This window comes from Danio rerio, chromosome 23, assembly GCF_052040795.2.
Source record: "Danio rerio strain M-AB ecotype USA chromosome 23, GRCz13ab, whole genome shotgun sequence".
NCBI classification, from domain to species: domain Eukaryota; kingdom Metazoa; phylum Chordata; class Actinopteri; order Cypriniformes; family Danionidae; genus Danio; species Danio rerio.
Window position 1 is genome coordinate 12,281,133 of NC_141043.1, and position 13,983 is coordinate 12,295,115.

General features: G+C 34.7%; 1 protein-coding gene and 1 long non-coding RNA gene across 51 annotated transcripts in view; both read right to left on the reverse strand.

The window, feature by feature from the left end:
- Window positions 1–5,121, reverse strand: part of si:dkey-178k16.1 — a 151,129-nt gene extending 146,008 nt beyond the window's left edge. For all 50 annotated transcript variants that reach the window (XR_015523222.1, XR_015523223.1, XR_015523229.1 and 47 more), the window contains exon 1: window positions 5,012–5,121. The gene's annotated coding sequence lies outside the window, so the exon portion shown is untranslated. The remainder of the gene's footprint in view (window positions 1–5,011) is intronic.
- Window positions 5,122–6,903: 1,782 nt separating this feature from the next.
- On the reverse strand, window positions 6,904–11,967 carry LOC101883160 (uncharacterized). The gene is made up of 7 exons (NR_170138.1): window positions 11,580–11,967; window positions 10,700–10,762; window positions 10,156–10,224; window positions 9,818–9,965; window positions 9,517–9,675; window positions 9,272–9,364; window positions 6,904–8,226 (listed from the first exon to the last, which is right to left on the reverse strand). It is a non-coding gene; the product is annotated as an uncharacterized LOC101883160 (long non-coding RNA).
- Window positions 11,968–13,983: the final 2,016 nt, after the last annotated feature.

The window sequence follows — 13,983 nt, forward strand, 5'->3', positions numbered from 1 at the left end:
TCACAACCCTGTCAATAAAGCATTACCATTCCTAAACAGAAAAAAAAAATCAATGTCCGTATTGAAAAAAATAAATGAGTTTCTACTTCCAATATTTAAATGCTATGACTTATAACATTGTAAAACCAATGAACTAATGATGTTTTATTGCATTTTTACCCCGTTTGTGACCCTGGACCATAAAAGCAGTCATACAGTAGGTGTCAATTTTTTTTTAAATTGAGATTTTTACATCACTGAATAAGCTTAAGCTAAATAATAATCTTTCTATTGATAAACTTTTGTTAGGACAGGACAATATTTAGCGAGATACAACTACTATATTTAAAAATCTGGTATCTAAGGGTTTAAAATGTCCAAATATTGACTAAGTCAACTTTAACCCTTTAAAGTGCACTCTTTAAAAATAGTTTCTTTTTGGCCCACATCTTGTATTGTGTAGTATGCTGACACAACTCTGATATATAGTAATAAACAATTAAAATAATAATGATAATACTGATATTATTAGTAATGATAGTACTTATCAATGCATGTTACTTATTTAATAATTTATAAATTGAGTTTCTATGTATTTAAAGTAAGAAATATGCTAAATATCTTCTTGGAATATGGTCTTTACTCAATGCTACAATGATTTTTGCCATTACAAAAAAATCTTGACTATTACAAAAAATATATTGCACAACATAACATTGATTTTGTGGCCAAGGGTCACATTTGCACAAAATATTCACAAATTCATTATGGTGGAAAACACTGTAACGTTACTATACTATATATAATAGTATATAGTATAGATACTATATATATGACTAGAAATGACCTAGTATATCAACACCACTCAAAGTGCAAAAGCAGATTTAAATGTAGCATTTGATCAAATAATGCACTGAATGATTTAATTACACCAGTGATAGGACTACAGTATATAGGGCGCAGAGACTAGGGGGCGGACTTTTTGAATACCCCAGTTGCCACCTACACACTAAAGCTTTAGCAACCCACCAGAAGCCTTTAGCGTTATAGCACTCGCATTTTCTTTAGATTTTCTTTTTTATGAAGTCACAATTGATTTTTCAGGTTTAAAGTAGATGGCCATTGTGTGCCTGTTTTTGCTATATATGCTTACTTAAATGTGGCCGTCATGATTTTTAGTCATTCTCATTGATTGACAAAAGCATTTTCTCATCCATAACATTCCCATGGTCATCCCAGTCATGTGTGATCATGTCAGGATGTTTCCATGACAATTCAAATCAGAAATCACTATTCAAGAACAAGAGAATAAGCACAATGATTACAGAAATGTGTATAATTTCACCGTAAGAATATAGTACATCTTCAAGAGCTCTGGATGTCTTCAAAACATCTCATTATTGCCTGCAACATGTAATTAGCATCTTTAGAAAAGATTCACACACAAAATTACAAATGTCTCAAATAATGTTCATTTGAATGGACTTTTTACATCAGAGAGAGAATGTTTTAGACATGTATTGCAGATGAATAAACTCGCTTAAATGCTTTCCAGATCAAAATGTTCACAACATAAGATGTCTGGCTGATGTACATCCAACATTTGTATGTCCAAACATCTATAGAACAGAACAGTTGGGTTCCCGAAGTAAAAACCATCTTGATCTCATGAGAAAGTACATAACTACACTACCTGACAAAAGTCTTGTCATTGATCTCAGTTGTAAAAGCAACAAATAATAACTTGACTTCTAGTTTATGACTGAATACTCTATTGAACTGCATCCCAACCATTACAAATATTGCAGAAGACCTATTGGAACCCACATGGACCCAATATTCTCACACAAATTAGAAAAGTTTGGCAAAGGAAAAATCATGGTTTGGGGTTACATTCAGTATGGGGGCATGCAAGAGATCAGCAGAGTGGATGGCAACATCAACTGCCTGAGATATCAAGACATTTGGGCTGCCCATTACATTACAAACCACAGGAGAGGGCAAATTCTTCAGCAGGATAGCATAATACTTCTTACTCATACTTCAGCCTCACATCAAAGTTCCTGAGCGCAAAGACGGTCAAGATGCTCAAGGATTAGCCAGCCCAGTCACCAAACATGAACATTATTGAACATGTGGTAAGATGAAGGAGGAGGCATTGAGGATGAATCCAAAGAATCTTGATGAACTCTGAGAGTCCTGCAAGAATGCTTTCTTTACCATTCCAGACTTTATTAGTAAGTTATTTGAGTCATTGCAGAGATGTATGGATGCCGTCCTCCAAGCTCATGAGAGTCATATACAATAATAATTATTTTTCCACTGCACCATGACATTATATTCTATACTGTACATTATTTCTGTTAAGTGACAAGACCTTTGTCTTAGCAAAGTCAGACCTTACTGTCCTAAGTAGATAATTAAAAATTCAGTCATGATCATATTTTATTTTGGTAAAATAAGCGTAATCTAGAGACTTTTGACTTTCATATAAGCCACTTCTGACACCAAATGATCAACTAGAAGTCAAATTAATTTTTTTTGTTCCTAAAACTTGGGTAGGCGACAAGACTTTTGTCAGGTAGTTGATGTTATGTATTGGTGAAAAAGTAGCTGATTCGTATGACTTCCTACTAGTTCATTCGTATAAAACATACAGTTTTTAAAAGGGGTGTCCCCAAGCTCCACCCTTAAAAATAATGTCATTGGGGGACGATCAAATCATACTAAAATGTAAGCATAAAACCATACAAATTTATACAAATTATCCATGAAATCAAAAAGTTAAAAAATTCTAGAGACATTTTGCTGTAAAAACTTAATTTTACCATAAGGAAACTTTTAACATTAACTATACCTTTAATGAGAGTCCTATTTTGAGATTAGTGATTGTGCGTGCTTTTGTTGAACACTTGAAAAAAAACTATTGTGTTTAATAGTGGAATTTGTGCAGAAAATGTAGTTTACCCTAGTTGCAGTAACTAAAAATTAATTGTTATTGTGACTCATGTGGAGCACTGAGAATGACATTAGTCTCTCTACATTCTGAAAACAATAAAACATATGTCCATATTTGACAAAACACTTTTCCTGTTATTTAAATTTAAATTATTCACAATGATTTGTGCGATTGTGAAGCTCATTAAAGTCATTTTGTCCAATTTAGCTTTAAATCAATTTTGCTTTTTTTTTTTTTTTTTTTTTTTACACACTGCTGGTTGGTTTGGTTAGTGGTTAATGATTTTTTTTTTTTTGTATAATACTTCCTAAAATACATTGGTTAAAAAGTGGATGGACAAAATATTGCCTTTCCATTACAAAATCGCCACGTTTCAGATCTGCTTTATTTAAAAATAATTGATCTTCACTGCCTGATAGATATTTGATATGAAGTTGGCCTCAGACCAGACAAAAAGCGCAGCATTAAATTCCATTTTCATATTTTAAAGAGATGGCAATTCCATTGCCATCTCTCTAAAATATGAAAATTTATTTTACCTCAGTATCTTGAATAGAGTTTCTGCGCTAGCCTGCTGACTGATGGCGCTAATGGTTACCGGTCTATCATCTCGTTTTATGCTTGAACAACAAAATAAATGCTTAAGTTTATTTAACTGATTGTGTTTTAATAACATCATGATGTCGATGCTGTAAAACCTTATAAAACCTTATAAAATTTTAAACAGTCACAGAAACCTTTGACCAGATGTTTACGGTTGGCTGAAAAGCACTAGCTGTCCATATAGCCCATTATTGTGAACATAAAATACAACACATATATTACTTGTCTTACAACCTGCTCCAAAAGCAAAAAAACAAAAATCCAAAAAGATTTTGTAAAGAAGTAAATATATAGACAAGAAAAATGAAGACAGACAATAGGACTTGACATCACTTCATTAGAAATAGCCTGCATGTAATTTACCCCCAAGGTAAATTGATGCAAAATATTGGGTTATATATGTTTGTATTTATCCATACAGTATGTATACTGTACATTTACAAGGAAAAACATGAGCATCTTAGATATACAACGTTGATAGCTGAAAAAATGCATCATACAGTCTCTCATATCATATAAGAATGATTATTATGTAAGAATGTCTTCAGCTACTTTTCCAAGCCTAGAAAACACCATTTTACAATCCCCTTCTATTTCTGCAATCATCTTCGCCTCTTCAATGAAAACATACCAGAAAAATCTGGCTTGAACCACATGGACGCCGTAGTACAAGCAAGTCACACAATACAAATACGCCAACAAGCAAATAACAAGTCCAGTTGTTGTTGTTGTTGTTTTTTTCTCTCAAATACGTTGGCAAATGTTCATTTTTCTCCCAGCGTGCTCCGTCCGCTCTGTTATAGCAAAGTAACACGGTGCGCGCTGGAGCGTATGTACTCGCGCGCTCTCCATAAGTCTCAACAGCTTTCAGCTAATTGGCTTCTCGAAACGCACGAAGCGCGCGTGCTGCTCCCGGTGCCACACCCTCTATTCATTAAACAGCCCTGACACCTCAGTGACATCTGAGTCACCAGTAAGCAACGTTTAAATTATAGTCAAGCTTCTCTACTACCGCATTCACGCTGCGAAGATAAATGCTACTGCGCGCGTAACACAATAACATAGTTAGGCAAAAATATAGCACATAAAATCCTCACATTTCCTAATGCAATGAATATATTTACGGGTTAAATATCAGCGCTCAGCTATTAGTGAAATAGGCTAGTCCACCTGCGCTGACAAGCACGCGCCGCTCATTTATCTTCACGCGTATTGTTCAGTATAAAGGGATCCTTTCACATATAAACCCATTTCTGTAGTGGTTAAGTAACCAAAACAGCCTTGTTAAAACACCGGCCTGCTGTACAAAATGTCAACTGGTATAATAACGCATGATTTTAGCCTAACCACAAGGACATTTAAGCGGAACCCTCGCTTTAAGCGCTAAGAGGGCATCATTCCGCCTGTTTACAGTGCACACTTCGCGGATGGAGAGCATACAGAGGATGACAAGGCAACAAAGAGCCCTACCTGTCTCTCCAGGTTTGACGCGCGGATTTCCGTCCAAATGCCGACCATTGAGGGCTTCGGCTGCCACCGCCCTGCTGCTTCTGTTCTCCGTCAGAGGATGGAGACTGACTGTCCGAGAGGATGAATGAGCGGGCGGAGGGGGAAGAGCAGCTCTCGGGTGGATGGATGGATGAGAGGAGAGAAGAGGAGGAGAGGAGCGTATAGGGGGCGTATGCGCGCACCAAACTCCTTCCTCAGCCGCTGAACTGAACACGCACCGATTTCATCATCACGGATGCGCTATGAGCCCCCTATTCAGCTCTATGGCCATCCATATCTACCGCATTCAATAGTGTGAGTCACTGAGGATACATAAACGTGAAGGGTCAATTGTGGCCTGTGTAATTATATTATAATGACATTGCATTAATCGTAAAAACTGTAATAAAAATAAAGAAAAAGAGAGATTAATAGTTTCTTTCTGTCTCTATACGTTGCCATTTTTTTCTTAAACAGACTTTTAGAAAATATTAGGTTGTCTGTGAGCATGATGGTTTCATTTGGTGTTTGTAGATCATTCCAAGGCATCCCAAACCCTAGGTGACCCTAAGTAGAATTTTATTTTGAGGTTCCTCAGTGCAACAAATAGCCTGTAATATTGTCAATTTCCTATTCACACATCATACATCTAAAACACAAATTATCAATTGTATTTGTTATGTTGCTTACATGATACTTGTTACTACTAGTCCCAGCTACTTGCCACAAAACTAAACAATTTAATCAAATCATTGATCTCAACTGTACTAATGTATTAGCACGATATTAAATGTAAAACTGACAGGAACAAAAAAATAGCCTAGCTGCATGCAGCCTTCACTAACCTATAATTATTATTTTTAAGCCACAGTTAATATGGCGGCAAATGTCAAGACAGCAGAGTGAAAGAAATTACATGCACAAAGGTGGGTAGTAACGAATTACATTCACGTCGTTACATTTACTTGAGTAAAATTGTCGGGTAATGTGTACTTTTTGAGTACAATTAACTCTTACTCGAGTAAAGTATTAGAGAAAAATAATTTCTCGTCCTTTGCTACATTTGGCGGCGTTCCTCCATTACAGTCAAATGCTAATAAATATGATTCATATGACTTGTTTGCAAATATAGCGAGGCGCCGCATTGGAGAGGTTGTGTCACGAGAGGTTGCTGCACGTCTCCTGCTTTCGGTTAGAGCCTGCACGCCTATGTAGGAATGATGGCTAAAGTCGAGGTTGTACTGCGAGTTTATACTTATGTCATGCCATGGCACGCTGTACATCAAACTGACATTGTCAAAATTATCCCAATTTAAACCTTAATAATGGTAACTATGGGATGACTAAACTGCTGTTTAATGGAAAAACTGCACTTATTAGTCATTCACACTGTTAATAATTTATAAAATAACATTTAAACATAATTTTTTACATAAAAATTGTTCTTTTATCTTCACCATGATGACTGTAAATAATATTTGACTTGGTATTTTTCAAGATTCAGCTTAAAGTGACATTTAAAGGCTTAACCAGGTTAATTCAGCAAGTTAGGGTAATTAGGCAAATCATTAATATTGATGTAGACAGTCAAAAAATATTCAGTAAGGGGGATAATAATATTGACCATAACATATAGTTTTAAAAACATTAAAAACTGCTTTTATTTAAGTTGATCTAATAATATCAACTAAAATATTATAAAATACTATAGGAAGTACTGTGAAAACTTCCTTGCTCTGTTAAACATCATTAGGGAAATATTAAAAAAAAAAAATTACAGGAGGGTAAATAATTTTGACTTCAACTGCATACATAATGAAAAGTAACTAGTAACTATTTACTTGAGTAATTGTTTCATCACACTGTAAAATGTAATTAGTTGACCTTACTTAAAAAAAGTATGCAAACTCGTTGCCTCAAAAAAATTAAGCAAAGTAAACTTAAGATTAGTGAGTTAGAAAAGCTTGTTTTTTTTAAGTGTGCAGTACTATATCAAGTAGTACCACTAACACGTTTTTTTATGTTCATGTAACTTAATAGCCATGCTTAGTGTTAACTTAATTTTTTCATTTTGTGTTGATTGCTTGATATAAATTTAACCCCACTTAGAATTACTAAATACCTACAACTTAACACTATCAGTTCTGCTCACTCATTTTTCAAGTTCACTTAAATTAAAGAAACCAATTTCCTTTAATTAGCTGCAACATGTGGCCTTTTCTCTTCCCCATTTATCTATTTTTGCTGTTACTATGTGATAAAGGCAAGCACAACACAAACATATAATTTAAAAGAACACTCACTGGTTTGATTCAGCTCCATTACAAAATTTATTCAATGCACATTCAAGTACAAAACAGCAGCTAAACAACCAAGTTGTGGTTTGATTTAACTGTATAAAATGACAAGGAAAAAAAATAAAAAATAAAATAAAATAAAAACATTTCTGTGAGCCAATTGTATGCATGTCTTCCAATATTAAACAGGTAACTACAGGACGATTTCAGTGCATGCAAAATCAATGCATTTCTGATCAAAACCGAAAGTACAACAAATACTTTTGTGTCCCAAAGAGAGCAGTCCAAGGATTAAACCAACACAAATAAAAAAATCATTAAAAGTTTTCCCAAAAAACAAATGTAAACATTTACTTGTTGTAATAACAACTAACAACTCATTGCAACACAACGTGGCACTATTTCCATCATTAGCATACCTGCATAACATGGTAGACTTTAATGGAATATTCTTTTTTTTTTCCATTGAGAACTTAAATAAGCGAGAACAGTTCCATGAAAGCATCAAACTTTCTCTCATAAGAGGAGAACATTAATGGCTGCAAAGCTTACAAAGTGCTATCTGACAGCCGACGGCTCTTTACTGTTCTAACCCAGAAGACTGTTCTTCAGAGTTAACAGTTTTGGTGGGAGTCCAAGCATCACAGTCTGAATGAAGTTGAGTGTATTTGCCATGCATTTTGGGTAATCCAAATGCAATGCATATGAAAGACCAAACAAAGGACAAACTGCCTGAGGCAAGTTTTTAATATGATCCATGACAATAACTCCCTCCAGAATGATGGCAGTGGAGATGGGCTGGAGGTCCACTGAGCTTTGACCCTCGTGAGGACTACCTTCACTGACAACTGTCAGCACACCAACAGTGATGCATTCTAGGGCCTCGTCTCTCTCTGTATCCTAAAAGACACACATTCTTCAGCATTGCAATTTATGCTATTCTAAAACATTCTTTTTTAGTGTTGTAATGTTATAAGAGAATATGGTTTTAAATATGTTTTCACACTGGATTGTAACAATAAAGCAAACAAAATGTATTTGTTATGGTTAAACTAAAGCTAAAAAGGTCTATACATCCTCAAAGAATGACACTGACTTTTCAACCTACAAAATACATCAATCACTGTACAAAATGTATATTGTATATTGAGCAGATAGAATTACATCTATGTCAACGCAGGTATAGTTTTATGTTCATGCAGACTGTAGGATTACAAATTTAAGAATATGTTTAAGATCTATGGAAGACATTTTCTGCCAAATTTAAATAAATTAAATGACTAAAATGAAAATTAAAACCAGATTAACGATTTCATTAGAGAAAACTGTATGCAAAATGTGTGACAAAATTGACAATGAAATGATTTCATTCTCATGGTGACACTGCACCACCCCTGTCAAATTGAAAAATAAAATGCAATTGGTGATTTCACATTTCATTTTCACTACAGTCTCGAGGCAAGACAGCCAATATTAAAATGAAAAGCCAAACGTAAAAAAGAAACTACAAATAGTTTTACAAAAGCTCTTTATTAACGCTCACGCAATAATAGTGACAACTCAAATTAAAATTGTAAATTTTAGTTTTCATTTTAATTCCTCTTTTATTTTGGTAAAGTGTGTGTGTGTGTGTGTGTGTGTGTGTGTGTGTGTGTGTGTGTGTGTGTGTGTAAAATTTGCAACATGAAATCTGTGGAGCAGTCATAGAAACTGTAGCAATAGCAATGTCCTTAAGTTATCTGACACTAAGTGTTGGCAATGGAAATGTGTACTTGTCAATAAAATTATATGATATATTTAACCCTTTTGTTGTGCCTTGATCACACTTGACTGCAGCAGCTCATGTTCTCAAAAAAGAATCCTGCTGAAGAAAGAACCAAGTCTCCTTGTCTTCAATTCTAAGTGTTCTACAAGACCAAACTTTTTCTTATGTGCAAGTACTTACAGAGCAAGTCTTGTAGAATTCACTGGAGTCATCACCGAGTAAAATGGGAATGCCTTTGAGGACAACACAGCGAAGTGCTGTGACGTTTGGTGTCTAATAATACACAGAGCGAGAAAAGACCAGTTAACAGAGTAATTTGCAAGGCACAACCAGACAGGAAATAAAATAGGTTGGTCTGGATGGTCTCATTTAGAACTTAATTGATGAACTATCACACAGATCAAAAGCAAAATAAACCTACTTACCATCCAGCTCATGTGCTGCATCAGCTCCCTGAGTTTCTGGCCAACAGTTCCCTTTTTTGTTTTGAAAAGTTCAATGAACCGTGGGGCATCCTGGTCCAGAGCCTCAAAGAAGTCTCTCTCAAGATTCTTACTGGCGATTCCATTAAACTCAGCAAACACCTGAAAAAGTAGAGAGAAATGGGTAGGGATGGAGAGGTGGCAGAGGGATTAACATTCCAACAAGTGTTTGGATTTCTAGTCACACACCTTGAATTTATGTTTATTTGCATTATTTTATTGGTTGAGAACAAAAATTGCTTACCTGTCTCTCTGTGATATGTGCTAATTGGGTATGTCAAAGAATTCTGGCCACTGTTGTCTTAGCGATGGTGATGCTCCTACAGGCGACAGGATCTCAGTGTCTGCTGTGCTGCCCTCAGTGTCTAATGTTGTGGTGGGTGATGACAATGCTGTTAAATGGAGAGTCACAAGAGGGATGTGATTCAGGTAAATCAGTTATTTCAGTCAAATTGCAGAGGGCATTATTGGAGTCTTGATCTTCATACTGCAGTTTAAAGTCATACTGCAGTGACGGTTTATCCACAAGTTGCACTTTGAATTCTTCAATGGACTGTGGTCTCTTAATTAAAGTCAACTTACTTATATCATCTTCAGCGATGATGACTCTCAGTAACAACCTCTGGTCCATTTTGATAACTGTTTGAAAATCTGAAAAGAAAGAAAAGATCATTTTGGCATCAAACCTAGCAACATAAAGACAAAAACACTCAAATGCAGTATCAGATTTGAAATACCAGAGCTATAGGAAAAACTAAATCCTTGCAAAAATCTAATTATCAAGCTTTTAATCAATGAACTTCTTTAAGACAAGTGAACACAGCAGTACAAAAAGTAAATGGTAAATGACTCGCTTATGTGGTTAGACATCAAGGGAACTGTAGTCCTGGGTATGATGGACTATAAATCGAACCCACAATATCTATAGAGACAGTCCAGAAATACTAATTACATCAAATATTTGAAATTCAAAATATGCATAAAATATTCTGTATGATGAAATATACTATAATGAAATAATTTCAACACAATATTTTCTTAGCTTTTGTTGTAATCCAATTGCTCTGATGTAAGCATAACTTTTACTTTAGCATGCAATAATAATACAGTTATTAGTTGAAAATACCTTTTATTGCTGGGATTATGGAATGTGTGGATTGATCACCATCTGCTTGTGCCTGGAAGGAAACTGTTAAATAAAAATACAACAATTTAGCACAACCAAGTACATGTGAAAGCTGTAACATAGGCCTATAACCCACAATGACAGCTCCCAGTATATATGTTCCCTATCATAGCAGACTATGATAAACTGAGTGTAAAGATCTTTTCAGACATTTAAACACTCTTGTCTGTAACAAACCAAGACTGATCTGGGTAGTGGGTCCTATGGTAAACATGGAAACAGCACAGCTACGAATATTGACTATGAAGTGCGAAGTGTTAAATAAAATAACATTAAGTTAGTTGACTGTGGTGATATCCCCAATCATATGTCAACACAGAGTGGTAACATTAATCCTGTTTTTGATAAGCACAGACTGTTATTGCTGGTAGCTAAAATTAGCATAGTCTTTATAGACTATTTTAAAATAAAATTATACATCCAGACTTGTTCTGATGTTCTGCCTGAGCTTACAAACAACAGTTATAAAACTCAGGAAACTCCCAAACCGCCGGGATCAGTCTGTCATCATCATGCTAGCTGCTAGTCAGTACTCGATGACAAATGTTACTGACATATGCTAACATGGCAGGTACGGCGCGAGCGACAGTTAACGTTACTGCTACACTAAAGTTTTTCCTCAATTTTAACGTGACAAAAGTCTTGAAAATAATAAAGTATTGACCAAGTTTCATCAAAATATAGCCACGTTATGTCCATAATATAGTTAGCTAGCGTTAGCCGACATTACTACACACATCATTACTAGCAGGCACAAAACACTGGCGCTGACACAGAAACAAAACGATCTGCGCAAGGGTAAATTAAAATATTTACTCACCAAATGATTGTGCCAAGCACAAGAATCGCTGTTATGCTGACGATAATCACAAGTGCCGTTGAAGCGATGTTTAGGTCCAGCTCAATGATATCCAGCTTCATCTGGTTGGTCAGTTGCGGTGACATACCGTTTGCAAAATTACGAATCCCGCCACGCCAAGACCCGCCTTACGAAGCAGCTTGATTGGTTGGGGATGATTGATTGATCTGCGCATGCCCACAGTGTCATAAACTTACTTTTTCTAAATTAATCCAGCTCAAGTAGACTGAGCTGGTAAGATTTTTCAACCTCAAAGTACAAGTAACTTACTAAAAGTGAGTGTTAATAGCAGGTTGATAAAAACTGATTAAGGTCAATTTAATATTTTTAATTAAATACCATGTTTGCTTTTACAGTGCAGATGCTTTTTTACTCTTACTCTAGTAACTTTTACTTGAGTACAAATTTCCGCAAGTACTTGTACTTTTACTTGAGCATAGATTTTGTATACTTTACCCACCTCTGAATATGTAAATTAAGGTATATTCACTGACTGCAATTATATGCCTCATACTCAACCGGATAAAAAGAAACTATTTCAATACCAAGTTTATAAAACAGAAGCTTATTTGTATTACAAATTTTCATATATAGAAATAGAAACATAACTTTGATCTATACAAGCTAAATAATATGATGTATTAAGCTTGCAAAGCTATTTGCAATACATTAACTTTCCTGCAATGTTAAAGAATAGCAGCTTTTGTGTAATATAGCCTAATTAAGATTATTCTAATTTTTTTTACTTACCTTTTTTCCTTGCTGTATTTTCTCTTCCTCCGTTTTCTTCTTTTTTATCTTTTTATTTGTTTTTTTTTTATTTATTTATTTATTGTGATTGAGTGTTTTGCTGCAGTGATCATTTTTCTTCAATCAAATTCAGTAACAATACATCATAATATTATTGCATTTGAGTTACTTAATGTACTCTTGGTGCATACGGGGACCCTAAGCAGATTTTAAGTTCGCTTATGCTTTGGGCTTTTTGGCGGTGGAGCGTTCATTGCGTTCAAGTGGTTCACCTATTTTTTTATGTAACATATTGTCACTATAAAGGGATCTTTTTTTTATTAGTGCGTTAGTGCCCCACCCCTTTTTAGCAGAGATATAGTTACAAAAGTATTTCACATATTTTTATATTTATTTTTTTTCTATACATGTTTTTAAAGCATAACACTCTATGAACTAAACCACCCAGCTACAAGAATGACATTACAAATGTTAATTTAAAGCAAATAAAAAAATTATTTTAGTATTATTTAGTAGCCTGTTAGTATACAACATTTTGACCATACCTGTTAACCTCTCGTTTTTCCTGGGATTTTCACATACTTCACAAAGGATGTCCAATGCTCTGAAATCTAAATCTGTTCTGCACTTCCGTTTTAGTTAGACATGAAAACACATTGAAAGAAATTAAAAAAAAAAAAAAAAAAACAGCGGGATTCCCTTCTTTTCCAATACTGGCGTTGTATCACTTATTTTCACATCCCAATGTTGACAGGTGGGCAAAAAGACAAGTATAAAGTGTGTATAAAGATTTTAATAAGGGTGAAATACAATCATATGAAGCATTGCCAATGACACGCATGTTGTTGTGGCTTCAAGAATAAGCATATATATCCTATACAAGCACAAAGTAATAATTGTGAGAGTAAAGAGAGATTTCAATAAGTTATTTGCTGTGCTTTATGGTGGAGATCTGTTTTGGCACACTTTGCTTACTGTGACTTATTAGTCAAATGTTCTGGAGCACATCATGAGGAATGTAGCCTTATTCCATACAAGTTGCTGTTAAATACAAATGCTATTTGCAAACAGTGTTTGGTGTAATGAAAAAAGTAATAGATTCTAATAAAAGTAAGTGAGTATGCTTTAGATTATAAAAAGCAATGAACATAAAACATAAGTCAATGTAACAAAAAGTGTTTGGTAACAGTATTACACTCTTTAAAGGGTTGCGAAACCCCAAAACACATTTTTTGAGATGTTGACAGCCATTTATATGTCCCACATTGCTAAAAACACTTTTAGGACACATATATTTCACACAAAAAAGGGGAAAATTGGTTGTTTTTACGTTATAATAGCAAATTTGTTTTTCTGTTTTGAAAATAAAATTTGAAGCTGCATCACGGCCATGAAATCCTTCTGTAAATTCCATTGTGGAGACAGGATGTCTGTATCGGCCGGTACAACATGACATCTTTGAGTTTTCAGCAAAAATTCATGAGAAAGACTTGGTTTGACCCAATCAGAGAGCTCTATTGTGAATGAGATGCAACTTCATTAATATCCATGATATAGCTTCGAAGGCGTTATTACCAGTTACAATGTTCAGAGAGATGCCACATTGTGATGCCAA